Source organism: Labeo rohita, chromosome 2, assembly GCF_022985175.1.
Source record: "Labeo rohita strain BAU-BD-2019 chromosome 2, IGBB_LRoh.1.0, whole genome shotgun sequence".
Classification (NCBI taxonomy): domain Eukaryota; kingdom Metazoa; phylum Chordata; class Actinopteri; order Cypriniformes; family Cyprinidae; genus Labeo; species Labeo rohita.
The window spans coordinates 7,092,505-7,099,148 of NC_066870.1; the positions used below are offsets into that span (position 1 = coordinate 7,092,505).

The 6,644-nt window shown below is 34.5% G+C and overlaps 1 long non-coding RNA gene across 1 annotated transcript; it reads right to left on the reverse strand.

The window, feature by feature from the left end:
- Window positions 1–969: 969 nt before the first annotated feature.
- Window positions 970–2,460, reverse strand: LOC127175446 (uncharacterized). The gene is made up of 3 exons (XR_007828991.1): window positions 2,346–2,460; window positions 1,977–2,174; window positions 970–1,013 (listed from the first exon to the last, which is right to left on the reverse strand). It is a non-coding gene; the product is annotated as an uncharacterized LOC127175446 (long non-coding RNA).
- Window positions 2,461–6,644: the final 4,184 nt, after the last annotated feature.

Sequence of the window (6,644 nt, forward strand, 5' to 3'; positions counted from 1 at the left end):
ATGAATCTTTGCGATCACCTTTCCTAATAAAGTGCTAGTTAGCAAGTTTAGCGGCTAAACGCGGCTAAAGTAAACAGGCTCGTCAATCCACAGAGAAGAGAGGGGCGGGGCGAGCAGAGTTCATTTGCATTTAAAGCAACCTCAACCAGAACGAGATGATTTTTGCAGAGCTGATTTTGGCAAGGTAAAAAGGGCGTTGTTTTACACAACTATTGAGAATTTTTAACCAAAGTATATTATAGACTTTTCATTAAGACCCTAAAGAATCATATCAACTTGTGGAAAATGGGCATCCAATGACCCCTTTAAAAATATATAGATTAAAATGCATTTATAATTAGATAGAGTTAAAGATATAGATTGTACTGCATGTTAGCTTGCTTATTGTGCATAGTTTATTGAGCCCATATGTCTTACTAACAAGGAACTATATTCTTCTAACCACAGGTCGAGAGCTGTAGTTCCAGCCACGTATGTTTGTGACGCTGTTTGCGAATGTTTGTTTGAACTATGGTTTTGGGAAACACCGAATCATTCAGCTGTGTTGGTAACGACGGAACTTGCGACCATAGTTGGGTAACGATGCTTTTGGGAAACGCACCCCAGGTTTAGAATGACATGAGGGTTAATAAATGATGATGATTATTTATTTGCTAACAGAAGAATAATGTAATAAGTACCTATTTCGCACATCTTTTTGAGCAATCAGGGTTTGTAGAAAGTCTTGTAGACCCAGTTGTCTCTCTTCTAGAAATTCAGTGCTGAAGTTGTTGAACCAACGCTTTGGTGGTAGGACAAAGTTAACTGAAGGAAACATCTCCTTCAGCTGAAAAGACACACAAAAAGAGTCACCCACATCTAAAAGAAGGAAATTCTAAGAAAAACTGAGCATGTCTCCATTACTGCACCATCAGCTGACATGAGTCACCTGTGCCTGACCTTGTCATGTAGTCAACTCTCAACTCCAGATGTCAACTCTCATCTGGTGCACGCTTCAGTAAGATCTTGTAAACCTGAGAAGTGCAGAAAAAGAACATCACGTTCTCTTTATCACTAAAAATTGCCTTTGAATCATCACAGATGGCAATGCTGTGTCATTTTCCAACTGTTTCCATGAAAGATTCAAAGTATTTTATTCACCACCATGTGACTCTTAAAGGGACAAATCACACAAAAATAAAAATTCTGTCAACATTTACTCACCCTCAGGTTGTTCCAAACTCAAAAGACTTTTGTTCATCTTCAAAACAAGAATAAAAACATTTTTAATCGAGCTTGGTAAGTTTTCTGTCCTCTTTACAATTCAAAATGTTCATAAAAACAATGTAAAAGTAATCCAATTTAGTGATTTAACCAAGTATTCTGAAAAGACAAGATCATTTTATAAGATGAACAGATGTAATTTTGGTTTCACATATAAACTGATTAACGCACATTGGTTCATATGGATCATATTTATGTTTTTTATAAACTTTTGAATCATCAAAGTTTTGGTTACTTTCAATGGAGAGACAGAAATCTCTCAGGTTTCATAAATAATACCTTCATTTGTGTTCTGAAGTTGAACAAAAAAATTGTGGTTTTGGAATGACAAGAGGGTGAGTTCATTTTTGGGTGAACAATGCTTCATTTAAGTTCAGTTTGAAACAAAGGAACAATATCACTCTGGAAGACACTTTGATATTTTTATGATGCATTTGGTTCCTTTTAAAGTGTGAAGCTCCAGTCCATATTCTTTGTAACTGCATGTATAAAATTACCAGATTACCAGATTATTCAGAATTTCTGCTTTTGTGTTCCACACAAACAAAGACAGGCAGGTTTGGAACAACTTGAGGGCAAGTAAATAATGACAGAATTTTAATTTAGGGGTGAAATATGCCCAATGAGTGCTATAGAATCAAAAAAAGAACAACAGACAATCTGATACTCATGGCAGCAGAGTGAAAAGAAACCACAAATAAGTAAATCCTTACTGTAAACTTTGTCTTTTCCTCCATAACTTTATAGCCAAGCACGGTGACCTTGAGTGTCCTCTCTTCAATGCTCCCTCTGCAAAATCCATTGCTGTAATACTCCATCACATTCCCTCTCCTTACAACATCTGGACTGTGGCTCTGGTAAAACATGTTGTATCTTCTGCAGCGTTGTGTCTGATGTTCTCAGAACACATCCTATTTAAAAGAATAGGGACAGAAACAAAGAGTGTGAATAATTGTTTAAAAAAATTGATTGATTAAATCAAATGTTATTAGAAACATCACAGATAAAGCATGAGATACAGCATGAGAATTCCTCATTTGTTCACAAGCACATATAAATATAAATATGACTTTCTGTCTTACCAGAAGTAGCTTGATAATCTGTTCGGGTGTTTTGACTGGCTTGGGACCTGGTGAAAAAAAAAGAATCATAAATCTAATGTTAGCAGAAGTTGACTGAATGTCATCTTCTGCATTCATTACTATTAAGAGAAGTGAATCAGTACATTGGTCACAAATGAGACACAACCAAACCACACCTTCTTCTTGTACGATCAAATTTAAAGTTATTTATATAACAAGGTTGTGGTGAATGTGGATCTACAAAATCCTAGCACAAAAATAACCTTTCTATAAAATCCTCCCCCCACCCTCTTATTTTAGGTAGATTTTATTTATTTTTTATCTAATTCTAAGAAAAACAATGGGCAGCCGTGGCCTAATGGTTAGGGAGTCTGACTTATAACTGAAAGGTTGTGGGTTTGAGTCCCAGGTCTAGCAGGGATTGAAGGTGGGGGGGAGTGAATAACCAGTGCTCTCTCCACCCTTAATACCATGCAAGACACCAAACCCCCAACTGCTCCCTGGGTGCTGCAGCGATGGCTGCCCACTGCTCTGGGTGTGTGTTCACAGTGTGTGTGTGCGTGGATGGGTTAAATGCAGAGCACAGATTCCGAGTATGGGTCATGTCCTTTCCTTTCCAATGCCAAGATGCTTTGTGTAGAATTAAAACTGGCCCATTCTTTCTCCCTGCTGTGTAATGACTGGTTTCACAACACCATTAAAGTTCCCTAATGGCTGCCTTTGTTTTGCATTTTGTTGATGGAAAGTGGAAAAGTTAGGTGTTGGAAAAATAATTAACACATCGCTGCTCGGATCCGTTAAATCCTTAAGTCGCTGGGGTATATTTGTAGCAATAGCCAAAAAACATTGTATGGGTCAAAATTATTATTAATAAATTAATAAATAAATTAATAAATTATTTATTTATTTTTCATTTATGGAAAAAATCATTAGGAAATTAAGTAAAGATCATGTTCCATGAAGATATTTTGTAAAATTCCTATTGTAAATATATGAAAACTTAATTTTTGATTAGTAATATACATTGTTAAGAACTTTAAAGGCAATTTTCTCAATATTTTGATTTTTTTGCACCCTCAGATTCCAGATTTTCAAATAGTTTCCACCAAATATCGTCCCTAACAAACCATACATCAATGGAAAGCTTATTTATTCAGCTTTCAGATGATGTATAAATCTCAATTTTGAAAAATTGACCCTTATGACTGGTTTTGTGATCCAGGGTCACATATGTAAAATCCCACTGCAGGTTTTACTGGTAGGCACCAGATGGCGCCATTGGGACTTGCGTTGGTTATTCAATTTACCCAATGGTAACAAGTTCTTTTTGAAAATGTATTTAATTCAGTCCGTAAATAAACACGAAAACTCAATTGTGTTACGTACTTTATTCTGCAATTCATTATTGTTTTTTCATATGATATGTTAGATACTGAAAATTAGTCTATGAATATGGACACAGCAGATGAAGTAAAAAGTTAAAATGTATCTAAACTTACATACTAGCTTTTATTAAATGTACTGTAATAGTGTAGGCATACAGATAGACATAAACATCTGTATTTCGATCTCCCCTTTCTTAATTTTGTTAACTACCTTTTCTGATAATCATAAAGTATAAAATATAGCAGGAGAATATACACCAGCCTGTTTCAGTCACTCAAATCAATATACTTCCCCTATGACCAGAAGTGAAGTATATGCAGCTCTGTTTGTTGTAGTGAATGCCAGGGGGTACCAGGGGGTTGAAAATATTTCCATTTTGCTTTTTTAAAATCTGTGATATATATATATATATATATATATATATATATATATATATATGATTTCAAATTATTACAAAATTTGTCCAATTTGTAAACACATTTTTATTTAACAAACAATAAGGCCAAATTAATAAGCTTTATTAAATTAAATGGTTTATGAACTGTTTTCCCCACAAAGTCAAACGTTTTAAAAAAGTTTTTTTTTTTTTTTTTTTTTTTTTTTAATACAATGTAGGTTAATCCAATGTACGCACACACACACATGCATGCACAAAATGCCAAATGACCAAAAGGATGCCCCTTATTTATGGGTGTGTGATGTAGACAAAAATTGTATAATATTTTTGTGGGGATTTTTGTCAATAATGATTAATGATTAATATTTGCCGTGTGTTTTTGTGCTAGTTTAGGCTTGTCATAGATAAATAAATATGACACTAAAACCGCCAGTACGTGGCGGCAAGTGTCTGTTTTAATGAATATTTCATAATTCTTTCAAAATGGCTGATTCAGTTTGGATCGAATCAAGTGGACTATTTTTATTGAATGGGTCATTTTACTGTAATAATTAATGGTATTGCTAAATGTTATCCAGTTATCCATATTTAAACAATATCACAATCAAGAATGATCTGATCTGATAAATTAATGTAAAAATATTTTTTTGCACCAACAAAAATTGCTTCAAACAAAACCAATAAAGGCAGGGTAAGTGATTTGGTTAAAAAACTTTTTTTTGTTGGTTGAAAGTCTCTTCACATCCTGATAATTTAAAGGTGCTGTATGTAATTTGTTTTTTACTCTTATTAAAGCATAAAAACACTCTATTTTTTTTTTTTGCAGATATTCAGGAAACATGCTACATGCACATATTTCACAAAAAGTCGGAATGTCTGTTTTTGTCTGTGCGATTCCGCCCCCTTACAGTTTACTCAATAATATTTTGACAGCCTGTATTGCCAGTTTCAAGAAAACACAGCATACAGCAGTCATAGAAGCACTGCATCTTTAAGTAGTCTAAATGTATTTATATGCATTTTATATAGTCTGTGAAAGGTGTTTGTCCAATCATATCCCTCGGTCCGAGGGCTACCATAGGCTGTCCTAGCTGCTATTAACATATGTATTTGCATACTTGCGTGCACTCTATTAGCGCAGACATGATACGAAATCAGCACGTTCCATTACACTACTGCTGACCGAGTAAGAATAGAAGGTGTTATTATTGTGATATTGAGCGTTTTGTACTGTAATGTTTTTTCATGGGTGAATGAGACATGAGGTAATTGACAGCGTTGCATTCAACCCAACACCAACAACGTCTCTCATTAGGTCTGCCTGTGCACATTTATGTGTTTTAGAGGAGGCGTGGCTATGGAGAGTGAATTGCAGTAACATAAAGTGGTGCTGAATGAATCATTTGAATGAATGACTAAATGACTCAATGATAAAGATAGTCGCTTGTCGCCATCTACTGGCGAAATGATGCAAGTTGCAGAAAAGTAAGTCTGACACAGACTGACAGACTGACACTGTCTGGATAAAAACAGTGACATTTATGTCATTAAGTTTTAATAGTTGGGTGTTTCAATTTTCATATTTTCAAATGGCAATCTCTCTTCCACAACTGATGTAACTTTACATTATAAAATACCAAATAACTTCCACCTATGCACCAGATTTCCAATAATGTACTTTTCGTTGGTTGTTTTTGGCACAATCATCACCATTAACAGAACGAGCAGTAATGTTCCTCAGGGCACTTCCCCTCCAAATGTGCCAAAAGCAAAACACTTCAGGTTACCAAGGCAACCATCCTCTGCATGGCAGCTTGTTGTTATCATTACTAAACCCAGAACCACAGGCAATGATGTACCTGAGGAGGGAATTTATTTCTATTGCATGTCAGCATGCATTTCTTTAAAGTTTCTCTATCTGTCACAGGCTGGATGCAGTGCCATATTATTGTGAGGAAAAAAAAAAAAATCTCGTGTTGGGAATTCCCTTTGTAACATCATAATGGAATCACCCATTGGTCAAAAACATGAATACAAACGTCATACCGACGTCTTTGACCATTTTTTAAACAGTTCAAATAAGTTCAAAAACGTGAAACAACACTATAAATAACTATTGTTATTATTACTATTACTATTATATTTAATTATTGCATAATCCTTATATAATTATTATATTAAAATACAAATTATTATATATATATATATAAAAAAACAAAATAAATACGATAACACGATAGCAAGTGGAAGTCGAAATTATATTGTGCTGTGTATAAAATTTCAGAGTCCAAAAAACGATATTTTCAAACTGAAAACTTATGAGTTATGTGTAAAAGTTAATAATCCTCAATAACAACAGAATTTTTTTAAAAAGCTGAATATGCACAGTTCACACAATGTTCATGTCAGGTGAATGTACCCAAATATGTCATCAAATCAAACGTGCAACCCTTCGACACCCGGAAGCTGAAGTCACAGTCGTGTGATCGGCGTTGTTTTTTCCCCACCTGTATTCC